We start from the raw sequence: 17,648 nt of genomic DNA, 5'->3' as shown, positions 1-17,648 counted from the left end.
CTTTTATTTCATTTTAATTAAAGACCACATCAAAGTTGAATGCGCTGGGAAACAAAGACCCTGTAAAAGTCAAACGTTGCAACATTTTTAATGACAACGAATAGCAAAAATCATTTTTAGTCTAAAATACATGAATTTATATAAAACAAAAAATTCTCCCCAGGGGTGGACAACCTCATTAAATGTAAATTTATGGCTCAAAAAAAAAAGAAAAAAAGATTCTCTTAAAAATAAAATTTTGTCGACAATTCCAAAATGTTGGATTTTAGGCAGCTGGTATAGGGATATTGTGTAGCAAAGGCTGATGCGCTTTGTCCCCTAGAGGAGGAGGGCTCCTTATATTCCCGTACTTTTGCTTACGCTATGTTTTTCTTGTGTTTGTGTATTTATTTTTTGTCCCTTTAAAAAAAAAAAAAAAAATCAAACAAAACAAACAACATTGCACTTTAAGTACAAAAATAACTCGTTCGCCAAGTGAATCGGCGGCTCCAGCAGTTTTTTCATTTTCAGATTTTGCTAATTATGAGGATCTTTGTGCATGAAAAATTTCTGCAGCGTTCGTTTTTAACTTTTGAAAAATAATAAAAAAATCGCAAATATTTTATATTGCTGTAATAATTTGCAAGTTTCTTATTAACAAAACAGTGACTTAACCCCTACCCACCCATGACATATAAATTACATTTTAGTAAATCTGCACCATATGTTCCCATTGTAAGGCATGACCCATCATCTAAATTAAAAACAAAAAAAATTAACCCCTTCCTGACATCCACTGCATGTCCGGTGCAAGCTGGGTGCCATTTATGGAGCGGGCTCAGGTGGCCAATGTGGTGTTAAGTGATTGTAATGGCAGCTGGGGACCTACTGATGGCCCTTATCGCCTGTGGTTTGACTTCGTAGGAGATCGTTAATTTCAGTACATACTGCAATATTGATTTATTGTATAAGACAATTGATCAATTCATCTCAGGGGTTGTAAAAAAAATATGAAAAAAAAAACATAGAAAATGAAACAAGCACAAAAGTTTGACCCAGACTCCTTTTCACAATACAAAGATAAGATTAAGAAAACAAAACAAAAACATTTTTAGTATCTCCGAATCCAAGTAAATGCTGTAAAGCTATATATACAAGTATATATATATATATATCTAGGGTGTATACACTGCTCAAAAAAATAAAGGGAACAATAAAATCCCACATCCTAGATATCACTGAATGAAATATTCCAGTTGTAAATCTTTATTCATTATATAGTGGAATGTGTTTAGAACAATAAAACCTAAAAATGATCAATGTAAATCATAACTAATATCCCACGGAAATCTGGATTTGGAATGATGCTAAAAATCAAAGTGGAAAATCAAATTGCAGGCTGATCCAACTTCAGTTGAAATGCCTCAAGACAAGGAAATGATGCTCAGTAGTGTGTGTGGCCTCCACGTGCCTGTATGACCTCCTTACAATGCCTGGGCATGCTCCTGTTGAGGCAGAAGATGGTCTCCTGAGGGATCTCTTCCCAGACCTGGACTATAGCATCCGCCAACTCCTGGACAGTCTGGGGTGCAACGTGACGTTGGTGGATGGAGCGAGACATGATGTCCCAGATGTGCTCAATCGGATTCAGGTCTGGGGAATGGGCGGGCCAGTCCATAGCTTCAATGCCTTCATCTTGCAGGAACTGCTGACACACTCCAGCCACATGAGGTCTGGCATTGTCCTGCTTTAGGAGGAACCCAGGGCCAACCGCACCAGCATATGGTCTCACAAGGGGTCTGAGGATCTCATCTCGGTACCTAATGGCAGTCAGGCTACCTCTGGCGAGCACATGGAGGGCTATGCGGCCCTCCAAAGAAATGCCACTCCACACCATTACTGACCCACTGCCAAACCGGTCATGCTGAAGGATGTTGCAGGCAGCAGATCGCCCTCCATGGCGTCTCCAGACTCTGCCATGTCTGTCACATGTCCTCAGTGTGAACCTGCTTTCATCTGTGAAGAGCACAGGGCGCAAGTTGTGAATTTGCCAATCCTGGTGTTCTGTGGCAAACGCCAAGCGTCCTGCACGGTGATGGGCTGTGAGCACAACCTCCATCTCTGGACGTCGGGCACTCAGTCCATCCTCATGGAGTCGGTTTCTACCCGTTTGTGCAGACACATGCACATTTATGGCCTGCTGGAGGTCATTTTGCAGGGCTCTGGCAGTGCTCCTCCTGTTCCTCCTTGCACAAAGGCTGAGGTAGTGGTCCTGCTGCTGGGTTGTTGCTCTCCTACGGCCCCCTCCACGTCTCCTGGTATACTGACCTGTATCCTGGTAGCGCCTCCAGCCTCTGGACACTACGCTGACAGACACAGCAAACCTTCTTGACACAGCTCGCATTGATGTGCCATCCTGGATGAGCTGCACTACTTGAGCCACTTGTGTGAGTTGTAGAGTCTGTCTCATGCTACCACGAGTGTGAAAGCACAACCAAAATTTAAAAGTGACCAAAACATCAGACAGAAAGCATTGGTACTGAGATGTGGTCTGTAGTCCCCACCTGCAGAACCACTCCTTTAGTGAGGGTGTCCTGATAATTGCCAATAATTTCCATCTGTTGTCTATTCCATTTGCACAACAGCATGTGAAATTGATTGTCAAACAGTGTTGCTTCTTAAGTGAACAGTTTGATTTCACAGAAGTTTGATTTATTTGGAGATATACTCTGTTGTTTAAGTGTTTCCTTTATTTTTTTGAGCAGTGTATATATATATATATATGTATGTATACATATACCGTATATACTCGAGTATAAGCCGCGAATTTCAGCCCATTTTTTTAGGGTGAAATTGCCCCTCTCGGCTTATACTCGAGTCATACCCAGGGGTCGGCAGGGGAGAGGAAGCGGCATCTGTGTAATAATACTCACCTGCTCCTGGCGCGGTTCCTGCACGTCCCTGGTTCTCCGGCGCCAGCAGCTTCTTCCTGTACTGAGCGGTCACATGGTACAGCTCATTACAGTAATGAATATGGACCCGACTCCACTCCCATAGGGGTGGAGCCGCATGTTCATTACTGTAATGAGCAGTACCATGTGACCGCTCAATGCAGGAAGAAGCTGCCAGCGCCAGGGAACAGACATGCAGGGACCACGCCAGGAGCAGGTGAGTATTCACCAGCTCCCCGTTCCACCACCGCCGGCCACCACGTCTTCCCCGTCCTCTGCAGTGACGCTCAGGTCAGAGGACGCGATTAGTGCGTGCAGCCCTCTGCCTGAACAGTCAGTGCAGAGGACGGGGAAGACGTGGTGGTCGGCGGTGGTGGAACGGGGAGCAGGTGAATATAGCAAGTGTTGGGGGCCTGAGAGGTGAGTATGTGATTTTTTTTTAAATCGCAGCAACAGCATATGGGGCAAATGTCTGTATGGAGCATCTTATGGGGCCATGTGCAGTGTTATATGGGGCAAATATCTGTATGGAGCATCTTATGGGGTCATGTGCAGCGTTATATGGGGCAAATATCTATATGGGGCCATGTGCAGCATTATATGGGGCAAATATCTGTATGGAGCATCTTATGGGGCCATGTGCAGCATTACTTGGGGCAAATATCTGTATGGGGCCATGTGCAGCATTATATGGGGCAAATATCTGTATGGAGCATCTTATGGGCCATGTGCAGCGTTATATGGGGCAAATATCTATATGGGGCCATGTGCAGCATTATATGGGGCAAATATCTGTATGGAGCATCTTATGGGGCCATGTGCTGCATTATATGGGGCAAATATCTGTATGGAGCATCTTATGGGGCCATGTGCAGCATTATATGGGGCAAATATCTGTATGGGGCCATGTGCAGCATTATATGGGGCAAATATCTGTATGGAGCATCTTATGGGGCCATGTGCAGCATTATATGGGGCAAATATCTGTATGGAGCATCTTATGGGGCCATGTGCAACATTATATGGGGCAAATATCTGTATGGAGCATCTTATGGGGCCATAATCAGCATTTGTGGAGCATTATATGGGGCATATTTTAATATGGAGCATCTTATGGGGCCCATCATGAACTGTATGGAACATTATATGGGGCTCCTGATTCAATATGGATATTCAAAAACACTTAACCTACTGATTTCTCAATTAATTTTACTTTTATTGGTATCTATTTTCATTTTTGAAATTTACCAGTAGCTGCTGCATTTTCCACCCTAGGCTTATACTCGAGTCAATAAGTTTTCCCAGTTTTTTGTGGCAAAATTAGGGGTCTCGGCTTATACTCGGGTCGGCTTATACTCGGGTATATACGATATATATATATATATATATATATATATATATATATATAGAATCGAAACGACAGAATTTCTATTTTCCCCAAAATGGTACCAAAAAACAAAAATCACACAGCTACATTTCCAGAAAAATAAAAGTTCTAAGAAATAGGTAAGCTAACCAATTTTTTTTCAAAGTCCTGAATTTTATTTAACCCCTATATATACAGTATATGTCCCAAAATTGTAAATATATATATATATGTATATATATATAGTATATACAGTACAGACCAAAAGTTTGGATACACCTTCTCATTTAAAGATTTTTCTGTATTTTCATGACTATGAGAATTGTACATTCACACTGAAGGCATCAAAACTACGAATTAACACATTTGGAATTATATACTTAATAAAAAAGGGTGAAGCAACTGAAATTATGTATTATATTCTAGGTTCTTCAAAGTAGCCACCTTTTGCATTGATGACTGCTTTGCACACTCTTGGCATTCTCTTGATGAGCTTCAAGACGTAGTCACCGGGAATGGTTTTCACTTCACAGGTGTGCCCTGTCAGGTTTAATAAGTGGGATTTCTTGCCTTACAAATGGGGTTGGGACCATCAGTTGTGTTGTGCAGAAGTCTGGTGGACACACAGCTGATAGTCCTACTGAATAGACTGTTAGAATTTGTATTATGGCAAGAAAAAAGCAGCTAAGTAAAGAAAAACGAGTGGCCATCATTACTTTAAGAAATGAAGGTCAGTCAGTCCGAAAAATTGGGAAAACTTTGAAAGTGTCCCCAAGTGCAGTGGCAAAAACCATCAAGCGCTACAAAGAAACTAGCTCACATGAGGACCGCCCCAGGAAAGGAAGACCAAGAGTCACCTCTGCTTCTGAGGATAAGTTTCTGAGTCACCAGCCTGAGAAATCGCAGGTTAACAGCAGCTCAGATTAGAGACCAGGTCAATGCCACACAGAGTTCTAGCAGCAGACACATCTCTACAACAACTGTTTAGAGGAGACTTTGTGCAGCAGGTCTTCATGGTAAAATAGCTGCTAGGAAACCACTGCTAAGGACAGGCAACAAGCAGAAGAGACTTATTTGGGCTAAGGAGCACAAGGAATGGACATTAAACCAGTGGAAATCTGTGCTTTGGTCTGCTGAGTCCAAATTTGAGATCTTTGGTTCCAACCACCGTGTCTTTGTGCGACGCAGAAAAGGTGAACGGATGGACTCTACATGCTTGGTTCCCACCGTGAAGCATGGAGGAGGAGGTGTGATGGTGTGGAGGTGCTTTGCTGCTGACACTGTTGGGAATTTATTCAAAATTGAAGGCATACTGAACCAGCATTGCTACCACAGCATCTTGCAGCAGCATGCTATTCCATCCGGTTTGCGTTTAGTTGGACCATTATTTATTTTTCAACAGGACAATGACCCCAAACACACTTCCAGGCTGTGTAAGGGCTATTTGACCAAGAAGGAGAGTGATGGGGTGCTACGCCGGATGACCTGGCCTCCACAGTCACCAGACATGAACCCAATCGAGATGGTTTGGGGTGAGCTGGACCGCAGAGTGATGGCAAAAGGGCCAACAGGTGCTAAGCATCTCTGGGAACTCCTTCAAGATTGTCGGAAGACCATTTCCGGTGACTACCTCTTGAAGCTCATCAAGAGAATGCCAAGAGTGTGCAAAGCAGTCATCAAAGCAAAAGGTGGCTACTTTGAAGAACCTAGAATATAATACAAAATTTCAGTTGTTTCACACTTTTTTGTTAAGTATATAATTCCACATGTGTTAATTCATAGTTTTGATGCCCTTCAGTGTGAATGTACAATTTTCATAGTCATGAAAATACAGAAAATTCTTTAAATGAGGTGTGTCCAAACTTTTGGTCTGTACTGTATATGTGTGTGTGTATATGTATGTATGTATGTATGTATGTATGTATATATATATATATATATATATATATATATATATATATATATACACACAAACACACACATATTTATTTACGGTATATACAATTTTGGGTCATTGTAAAAAATGAAGCCCAAAAAACAATTATTTTTTTTCCCAATTACAAAAATAAAAATAAAAATTCGGAAGAGGGGGAAGGAAAAAAGTACAAGTGCAAAAAATGTAAATTGACTGCAACGTGGAATGGTTAATAAATTACAATAAGAATATAGAAAAAATAGTAAACAATAATGTGATAAAAAAAATTATAGAACTAATAAAAAACAACTGAAAACTGGCTAAAAATAAATAAATAACAAAAATAATAAAATCTACACATCTACATTATTATTATTTATTATTATAGCGCCATTTATTCTATGGCGCTTTACATGTGAGGAGGGGTATACATAATAAAAACAAGTATAATAATCTTGAACAATACAAGTCACAACTGGTACAGGAGGAGAGAGGACCCTGCCCGCGAAGGCTCACAATCTACAAGAGATGGGTGAGGATACAGTAGGTGAGGGCAGAGCTGGTTGAACAACGGTTTGGTCGATCGGTGGTTACTGCAGGTTATAGGCTTTTCGGAAGAGGTAGGTCTTCAGGTTCTTTTTGAAGGTTTCGATGGTAGGTGAAAGTCTGATATGTTGTGGTAGAGAGTTCCAGAGTAAGGGTGATACGCAAGAGAAACCTTGTATGCGATTGTGAGAACAGGAGATAAGAGGGGAGTAGAGAAGGAGATCTTGTGAGGTTTGGAGGTTGCGTGCAGGAAAGTACCGGGAGACGAGGTCACAGATGTATGGAGGAGACAGGTTGTGGATGGTCTTGTATGTCATGGTTAGGCTTTTGTACTGGAGTCTCTGGGTAATGGGGAGCCAGTGAAGGGATTGACATAGGGGAGGGGCCAGGGAATAGCGGAGGGACAGGTGGATTAGTTGGGCAGCTGAGTTTAGAATAGATTGGAGGGGTGCGAGAGTGTTACAGTAGTCGAGGCGGGAGATGATGAGGGCATGGACTGAGGTTTTTGCAGATTTTTGGTTTAGGAATGAACGGATTCGTGAAATATTTTTGAGTTGAAGACGGCAGGAAGTGGAAAGGGCTTGGATATTTGGTTTGAAGGAGAGATCAGTGTCAAGGATTACCCCGAGACAGCGAGCTTGTGGGACTGGGGAGAGTGGGCAGCCGTTTACTCTAATGGATAGGTTTCTTGGGGGGGGGGGTCGCGTGAGATGGGGGAAAAGATGTTGAATTCTGTTTTGTCCCTGTTAAGTTTTAGAAATATAGCGGAGAAGGATGAAATAGCGGATAGAAATTGAGGGATTCTGGTTAGAAGGGTGGTGATATCTGGTCCAGAGATGTAGATCTGTGTGTCAACAGCATAGAGATGATACTGAAAGCCATGAGATTCTATGAGCTGTCCCAGGCCAAAGATGTAAGTGGAGAAGAACAGGGGCCCTAGGACTGAACCTTGCGGGACTCCGACAGATAGTGGGCAAGGTGAGGAGGTGGTGTGCGAGTGGGAGACGCTGAATGTCCGGTCAGTTAGTTATGACGAGATCCAGGACAGGGCCAAGTCTGTGATGCCAAGGGATGAGTAGGTCTGTAGTAATAGGGAATGGTTCACTGTGTCAAAGGCAGAGGACAGGTCCAGGAGGAGGAGGATAGAGTAGTGTCGCTTGATCTTGGCAGTTAGTAGGTCATTGGTGACCTTAGTTAGAGCAGTTTCAGTGGAGTGGTGTGACCGGAAGCCTGATTGTAAGCGGTCGAAGAGGGAGCAGGAAGATAGATGAGAGGACAGTTCAAGATGGACGTGTTGTTCCAGTAGTTTTGAGGCATAGGGGAGAAGTCATATAGGGCGATAGCTAGATACAGAGGATGGGTCAACAGAGGACTTTTTGAGGATAGGTGTGATTGAGGCATGTTTAAAGCTTGAGGGGAAAACACCAGTTGTTAGTGATAGGTTGAAGAGATGGGTTAGAGTTGGGATGAAGACTGTGGTGAGGTTTGGGATGAGGTGGGAAGGGATTGGGTCAAGTGCGCAGGTGGTGAGATGCAATCTTGAGAGTAGAGTAGAGAGTCGATCTTCTGTAATGGTGGAGAAGTTGGTTTTGGAGGTAGAGGGCTGGGTAGTTGGGAGGAAGGGCTCTGGGGGTTGTCGACTAAAACTGTCTCTGATGTTCTCAATCTTCTGCTTGAAAAATGAGGCAAAGTCTTCAGCTGAGATGAGTGGGGAGAGAGGAGGTGCTGGGGGACGGAGGAGAGAGTTGAAGGTGTTGAATAACTGTTTAGGGTTGTGAGACAGGGAGGATATGAGAGATGAGAAGTAGGTTTGTTTTGCTGTGGCGAGTGTGGTCTTGAAAGTAGTAAGGGACTGTTTGAATGCGATGATAATCTACATGAGGTGAAACAAGGGGCACATTAGAGGACGATTGTCTGGCACTGATGACCGCTGTCGGTTTTATGGCCCATTGTAAGGATGATGATGATTACAGGAGCTCGGTCATCGGAGCAAAAAATATTTCAGTCAAGATGAGGAATGCACTACATTTTTGCTTCAGTGATGACTTTGAGCAGAAGTGTAGCTAGGACTTCAGCTCAGAGGGGCGAAACACATGAGTGGGGCTACGTCTCGGTGAGTGATAGAAGTCTGAGCACACATGCTCAAATTAGACTTCACTCTACTCTCTGCTTGGAGATGGCACTTCAAAGGATCAGATTCAGTTGGCACCACGCATGACCGAGCTCACAAGTGCCGTCCCTTCAGCTGACAAGCTCTGTGATATACTTTTTAATGATCAAAACATCACAGGGCTTGTCAGCTGAATGGATGGCACTTCAAAGCAACATCCAGGCAGAGAGGAGAGTGAAGTCTGGTCTGAGCGTGCATGCACAGACTGCTGTCACTCCCCGAGACGTAGCCCTGCTCTGTGCGTCTGACTCCGCTCCCCAGATTGAAAGTAGCAGAGCCAGAATCAAAACTGAAGTATATATAACCCATATAGAGATGGCTTACAGGAGCAGGGCAGATAATAAAAGTGAATTGGAAAAGTGTTAGGAAGAGTTAGGGCTAATGAAAGGGGGTGAAATTAGTGTGGAAAATATCTTTAATAATGTCCCCTGATTCCCCCATTTACAGCTCACCCCATACACAGTATAATGGTCCCAGAGCTCCTCTATACACCATATAATGCCTCACAGCTCCCCTATACATAATATGATGGGTCCACAGATCCCCTACACATAGTATGAAGGCCTCACTGCTACTCCAGTGGCACACATCATTACTCCTTGATGTGTCAGTGACTACAAGCATGGCTCATTTACCAAGTTCGATTCCTCCAAAACAAAGTATAATGCCCCTCACAGTTGTCCTCACACTGTATGATGGTCCCCAAACTGTATAACGGACCTCACTCTGTATGATGGCCCCTTCTGTAGTCCCCATACTTTATGATGACCCCCATATTAGTCCCCACGCCCACTCTAAGAGGCCCCACATTAGCTCCCCTACTGTATGAGGTCGTCCACAATAGTCCCCACACTATATGCTGGTCCCCAAATAAGCCCCAATACTAGATGATGGTCCCCCACATTAGTCCCCAAGCTGTATATTGCCCTCCACATTAACCCTCATACTGTATGAGGGCCCCCATAATAGTCACTACACAAAAATTGGCCCAAATATAAGATCCCATGCTGTATAATGGCCATGCTGTATAAATGACTTTGAGGGCCTTCACAGTAGCCACTTTAATGTATGAGAGTCCCCCTAAATCAGTGACCATGAATGACTGAATTGATGATACTAACACAAATGGGGGGCCCTTTTAGAAAGAACAATAGGTTCTAATTCTCTTTGTGGCTGATGGGTTGTCACTTTGCCGGTAGGTCCCAGTGCTACCCTCCTTGTTGGGTGGTCCTTCCTTTAAGGACCTCTCGCTCAGATACGAAACTGGGCAAGATTTTTTTGCCTTTTCGGAAGTTTTCAAGACTGGCATTTCATTCGCCATGCCTAGACAAAAGTAGGTTGGAGTAAAGTGCGGCAAATATATTTACGTTCTCTGTAACTATCTGTGCACCAAAAGTGAAAATCTACCCCAGTTCATGATCTATAGATTACACCAATTTCTGGCATAAAGTTTAGCAGATTTGTTGGGACTGACTTTTCTAGCCACTTTTCAAAAGCGGAGAAAAAGTTAAAAGAAGCAAATTTGATGTTTGTCAAAATTTTAGACTTTTGTGGCTTTTCCATGCTTGAAAAAAATTGAAAACTTGTGTATATTGTTTAATGATTTCCTCCTCTTAGTGTTTTTCCCATTTTTACTGATAGACACCAAATGTTAGTGCTCATTTCATTCCTTTCAATACTGAAACTACGGCTTATACAGCCTATTATTATTGCTTTTCTGATATACTTAGCTACCTATGTATGATGATTTCAGTTTTAAAGGGGTTGTCCACATTGGGGCCTGTTTTATTTATGGTACATAAATGCATGTATTTGGGGCTTTTTTTGCAATTAAGATTCATTAAATATTTTGCATCGTTTGACTCTTACAGGATCTTACTTTCTTTACACTTCCAACACTGATGTAGTCTATGGTCATGTTTTCCCTCCGCATTCATCTTTGAAGTGGTCTGTAGTCATGTTTTCCCTCCGCATTCATCTTTGATGTGGTCTGTAGTCATGTTTTCCCTCCGCATTCATCTTTGATGTGGTCTGTAGTCATGTTTTCCCTATGCATTGATCTTTGATGTGGTCTATAGTCATGTTTTCCCTCCGCATTCATCTTTGATGTGGTCTGTAGTCATGTTTTCCCTCCGCATTCATCTTTGATGTGGTCTGTAGTCATGTTTTCCCTATGCATTGATCTTTAATGTGGTCTATAGTCATGTTTTCCTTACACAGTCATCTTTGATGTGGTCTGTAGTCATGTTTTCCCTACACATTCATCTTTGAAGTGGTCTGTAGTCATATTTTCCCTACACATTCATCTTTGATGTGGTCTACAGTCATGTTTTTCCTCCGCATTCATCTTTGAAGTGGTCTGTAGTCATGTTTTCCCTCCGCATTCATCTTCGATGTGGTCTGTAGTCATGTTTTCCCTACGCATTCATCTTTGATGTGGTCTATAGTCATGTTTTCCCTCCGCATTCATCTTTGAAGTGGTCTGTAGTCATGTTTTCCCTCCGCATTCATCTTTGATATGCTCTGTAGTCATGTTTTCCCTATGCATTCATCTTTGATGTGGTCTATAGTCATGTTTTCCTTACACATTCATCTTTGATGTGGTCTATAGTCATGTTTTCCTTACACATTCATCTTTGATGTGGTCTATAGTCATGTTTTCCTTACACATTCATCTTTGATGTGGTCTATAGTCATGTTTTCCATACACATTCATCTTTGATGTGGTCTATAGTCATGTTTTCCTTACACAGTTATCTTTGATGTGGTCTATAGTCATGTTTCCCCTATGCATTTATCTTTGATGTGGTCTGTAGTCATGTTTTCCCTACACATTCATCTTTGATGTGGTCTGTAGTCATGTTTTCCTTACACAGTTATCTTTGATGTGGTCTATAGTCATGTTTTCAGTATGGATCTATCTTTGATGTGGTCTGTAGTCATATTTTCCTTACACAGTCATCTTTGATGTGGTCTATAGTCATGTTTTCCCTATGCATTTATCTTTGATGTGGTCTGTAGTCATGTTTTCCCTACGCATTCATCTTTGATGTGGTCTATAGTCATGTTTTCCTTACACAGTCATCTTTGATGTGGTCTGTAGTCATGTTTTCCCTACACATTCATCTTTGAAGTGGTCTGTAGTCATATTTTCCCTACACATTCATCTTTGATGTGGTCTATAGTCATGTTTTCCCTCCGCATTCATCTTTGAAGTGGTCTGTAGTCATGTTTTCCCTCCGCATTCATCTTTGATGTGGTCTGTAGTCATGTTTTCCCTCCGCATTCATCTTTGATATGGTCTGTTGTCATGTTTTCCCTACGCATTCATCTTTGATGTGGTCTATAGTCATGTTTTCCCTCCGCATTCATCTTTGAAGTGGTCTGTAGTCATGTTTTCCCTCCGCACTCATCTTTGATATGGTCTGTAGTCACGTTTTCCCTACGCATTCATCTTTGATGTGGTCTATAGTCATGTTTTCATTACACATTCATGTTTGATGTGGTCTATAGTCATGTTTTCCTTACACAGTTATCTTTGATGTGGTCTATAGTCATGTTTCCCTTATGCATTTATCTTTGATGTGGTCTGTAGTCATGTTTTCCCTACACATTCATCTTTGATGTGGTCTGTAGTCATGTTTTCCCTATGCATTTATCATTGATGTGGTCTGTAGTCATGTTTTCCTTACACGGTCATCTTTGATGTGGTCTATAGTCATGTTTTCCCTATGCATTTATCTTTGATGTGGTCCGTAGTCATGTTTTCCCTACGCATTCATCTTTGATGTGGTCTATAGTCATGTTTTCCTTACACAGTCATCTTTGATGTGGTCTGTAGTCATGTTTTCCCTACACATTCATCTTTGATGTGGTCTGTAGTCATGTTTTCCCTCCGCATTCATCTTTGAAGTGGTCTGTAGTCATGTTTTCCCTCCGCATTCATCTTTGATATGGTCTGTAGTCATGTTTTCCCTCCGCATTCATCTGTGATGTGGTCTATAGTCATGTTTTCCTTACACATTCATCTTTGATGTGGTCTGTAGTCATGCTTTCCCTACACATTCATCTTTGATGTGGTCTGTAGTCATGTTTTCCCTCCACATTCATCTTTGATGTGGTCTGTAGTCATGTTTTCCCTCCGCATTCATCTTTGATATGGTCTGTAGTCATGTTTTCCCTACGCATTCATCTTTGATGTGGTCTATAGTCATGTTTTCCCTCCGCATTCATCTTTGAAGTGGTCTGTAGTCATGTTTTCCCTCCGCATTCATCTTTGATATGGTCTGTAGTCATGTTTTCCCTACGCATTCATCTTTAATGTGGTCTATAGTCATGTTTTCCTTACACAGTCCTCTTTGATGTGGTCTGTAGTCATGTTTTCCCTACACATTCATCTTTGAAGTGGTCTGTAGTCATATTTTCCCTACACATTCATCTTTGATGTGGTCTATAGTCATGTTTTCCCTCCGCATTCATCTTTGAAGTGGTCTGTAGTCATGTTTTCCCTCCGCATTCATCTTTGATGTGGTCTGTAGTCATGTTTTCCCTCCGCATTCATCTTTGATATGGTCTGTAGTCATGTTTTCCCTACGCATACATCTTTGATGTGGTCTATAGTCATGTTTTCCCTCCGCATTCATCTTTGAAGTGGTCTGTAGTCATGTTTTCCCTCCACATTCATCTTTGATGTGGTCTATAGTCATGTTTTCCTTACACAGTTATCTTTGATGTGGTCTATAGTCATGTTTCCCCTATGCATTTATCTTTGATGTGGTCTGTAGTCATGTTTTCCCTACACATTCATCTTTGATGTGGTCTGTAGTCATGTTTTCCTTACACAGTTATCTTTGATGTGGTCTATAGTCATGTTTTCCCTATGGATTTATCTTTGATGTGGTCTGTAGTCATGTTTTCCTTACACAGTCATCTTTGATGTGGTCTATAGTCATGTTTTCCCTATGCATTTATCTTTGATGTGGTCTGCAGTCATGTTTTCCCTACGCATTCATCTTTGATGTGGTCTATAGTCATGTTTTCCTTACACAGTCCTCTTTGATGTGGTCTGTAGTAATGTTTTCCCTACACATTCATCTTTGAAGTGGTCTGTAGTCATATTTTCTCTACACATTCATCTTTGATGTGGTCTATAGTCATGTTTTCCCTCCGCATTCATCTTTGAAGTGGTCTGTAGTCATGTTTTCCCTCCGCATTCATCTTTGATGTGGTCTGTAGTCATGTTTTCCCTCCGCATTCATCTTTGATATGGTCTGTAGTCATGTTTTCCCTACGCATTCATCTTTGATGTGGTCTATAGTCATGTTTTCCCTCCGCATTCATCTTTGAAGTGGTCTGTAGTCATGTTTTCCCTCCGCATTCATCTTTGATATGGTCTGTAGTCATGTTTTCCCTACGCATTTATCTTTGATGTGGTCTATAGTCATGTTTTCATTACACATTCATCTTTGATGTGGTCTATAGTCATGGTTTCCTTACACAGTTATCTTTGATGTGGTCTATAGTCATGTTTCCCCTATGCATTTATCTTTGATGTGGTCTGTAGTCATGTTTTCCCTACACATTCATCTTTGATGTAGTCTGTAGTCATGTTTTCCTTACACAGTTATCTTTGATGTGGTCTATAGTCATGTTTTCCCTATGCATTTATCTTTGATGTGGTCTTTAGTCATGTTTTCTCTACACATTCATCATTGATGTGGTCTGTATTCAGGTTTATGCTACACATTCAACTTTGATGTGGTCTATGGTCATGGTTTGCCTACACATTCATCTTTGATGTGGTCTGTAGTCATGTTTCCCTACAGATTCAACTTTGATGTGGTCATGTTTTCCCCACATATTCATATTTGATGTGGTCTATAGTCATGTTTTCCCTACACATTCATCTTTGATGTGGTCTGTAGTCATGTTTTCCCTACAAAAAACCCTGAAAAGAGCTTAGAAAAAGACAGATGAGAGTAACAAACGAAACCAACGGAAGGAGCTCACTTACAATTCACAGTTATCTCATTCTGCAGCCAGCAACACATAATGTAACACAGAGGTTATGGGAGGCAAATAGTGCAGTTTTTTTTAATGAGACCCAATCAGAAAAAATTACTTTTAGACCCAGATAACTAGTTTGAGTGCAGTGGTCGCAGTCACACTTGGGGAATGGAGCCTGAGGAGGATTTTTTTGTGCCACAGCCTCCAATATTTGTCTTTTCCATAACTTAAACTCTACCTTCCCTTTGAATGTTCCTGATTTTCCCTTTTTTGTGTATGCTGAAAAGACTCTGAAACAATGTCCGACACAACAATCATAGGATTAGACTGTTTCAGCTGTAATCTGGGAGCCATTAGTCTACGGCAATTTATTATAAAAAAAAAAGCCTAAATAGGCAAATGCAATAATAAGAGCGGTGATGTGATTACCACTGACTGCAGGACTGTCTGTAGAGAAAATGAGATCAGTCGCCATTATATGGGAAAATTGTAAATCACATATAACGCTCAAACCCAACTCCCCCCATGTCTAAAATGTGGTGCAATTTCTAAAAAAAGATATAATTTAAAGGGAACCTGTCACCACATTTGGCCAGTAAGAGATAAAGCCATCACCTTTCAGGGCTGATACACAGCATTCTGTAATGCTGCATATCTGCCCCCAGCCTGACCTGTAAGAGAAGAAAAAGAGCTTTTATTATACTCACCTGCGGGGCGGTCCGGTCCGATGGGCGTCCCTGGTCTTGGTCCGGCGCCTCCCATCTTCTTACGATCCCCGTCCTCCTGCTTGCTTCGCGTGGATGACGCGTCCCTTCGTCATCCACAGAGTCTCCACGCGAAGCAAGCAGGAGGGCGGCATCGTAAGAAGAAGGGAGGCGTCAGACAAAGGAGAGCAACACCCATCGGACCGGACCACCCTGCAGGCGAGTATAAAAGTATAAAATTTTCTTCTCTTGCAAGTCAGATCGGGGGCTGTATACAGCATTACAGAATGCTGTATATCAGCCCTAAAAGGTGATGGCCTTATCTCTTATCGGCCAATCCTGGTGACAGGTTCACTTTAACACTTCTATATGATTAGAGGAATATTCTATTATCTACACAGCAATTTATTAATAATTCTATCCTATTATAACATATTTTAGAATTGTAATAAATCAAGTTTTTAATTTGCATTTTATGTACATGATTATGACATTTTAGTTAATCTTTTTCCATATATCAAAACAAAAAAACATATATATATATATATATATATATATATATATACATAATACAGACCAAAAGTTTGGACACACCTTCTCATTTAAACATTTTTCTGTATTTTCATGACTATGAGAATTGTACATTCACACTGAAGGCATCAAAACTATGAATTAACGCATGTGGAATTATATACTTAACAAAAAAGTGTGAAACAACTGAAATTATGTCTTATATTCTAGGTTCTTCAGAGTAGCCACCTTTTGCTTTGATGACTGCTTTGCACACTCTTGGCATTCTCTTGATGAGCTTCAAGAGGTAGTCACCAGGAATGGTCTTCCAACAATATTGAAGGAGTTCCCAGAGATGCTTAGCACTTGTTGGCCCTTTTGCCTTCACTCTGTGGTCCAGCTCACCCCAATCCATTTCGATTGGGGTCAGGTCTGGTGACTGTGGAGGCCAGGTCATCTGGCGTAGCACCCATCACTCTCCTTCTTGGTCAAATAGCCCTTACACAGCCTGGAGGTGTGTTTGGGGTCATTGTCATGTTGAAAAAAAAAAATGGTCCAACTAAACGCAAACCGGATGGAATAGCATGCCGCTGCAAGATGCTGTGGTAGCCATGCTGGTTCAGTATGCCTTCAATTTTGAATAAATCCCCAACAGTGTCACCAGCAAAGCACCCCCACACCATCACACCTCCTCCTCCATGCTTCACGGTGGGAACCAGGCATGTAGAGTCCATCCGTTCACCTTTTCTGCGTCGCACAAAGACACGGTGGTTGGAGCCAAAGATCTCAAATTTGGACTCATCAGACCAAAGCACAGATTTCCACTGGTCTAATGTCCATTCCTTGTGCTCCTTAGCCCAAACAAGTCTCTTCTGCTTGTTGCCTGTCCTTAGCAGTGGTTTCCTAGCAGCTATTTTACCATGAAGGCCTGCTGCACAAAGTCTCCTCTTTACAGTTGTTGTAGAGATGTGTCTGCTGCTAGAACTCTGTGTGGCATTGACCTGGTCTCTAATCTGAACTGCTGTTAACCTGTGACTTTTGAGGCTGGTGACTCGGATAAACTTATCCTCAGAAGCAGAGGTGACTCTTGGTCTTCCTTTCCTGGGGCGGTCCTCATGTGTGCCAGTTTCTTTGTAGCGTTTGATGGTTTTTACCACTGCACTTGGGGACACTTTCAAAGTTTTCCCAATTTTTCAGACTGACTGACGTTCATTTCTTAAAGTAATGATGGGCACTCATTTTTCTTTACTGCTTTTTTCTTGCCATAATACAAATTCTAACAGTCTATTCAGTAGGACTATCAGCTGTGTATCCACCAGACTTCTGCACAACACAACTGATGGTCCCAACCCCATTTATAAGGCAAGAAATCCCACTTATTAAACCTGACAGGGCACACCTGTGAAGTGAAAACCATTCCCGGTGACTACCTTTTGAAGCTCATCAAGAGAATGCCAAGAGTGTGCAAATCAGTCATCAAAGCAAAAGGTGGCTACTTTGA

At 41.9% G+C, this 17,648-nt stretch overlaps 1 protein-coding gene across 6 annotated transcripts in view; it reads right to left on the bottom strand.

Moving 5' to 3' along the window:
- The window catches only part of DLG2 (discs large MAGUK scaffold protein 2), a 1,534,662-nt gene that overhangs the window by 41,516 nt on the left and 1,475,498 nt on the right, over nt 1-17,648 (bottom strand). The gene's annotated exons all lie outside the window — the stretch shown is intronic.

The sequence above is a fragment of the Ranitomeya imitator genome, chromosome 3, assembly GCF_032444005.1.
Source record: "Ranitomeya imitator isolate aRanImi1 chromosome 3, aRanImi1.pri, whole genome shotgun sequence".
NCBI lineage: Eukaryota > Metazoa > Chordata > Amphibia > Anura > Dendrobatidae > Ranitomeya > Ranitomeya imitator.
Note: the sequence above shows the minus strand (reverse complement) of the source record. Positions and strands in the feature narration are given on the sequence as shown.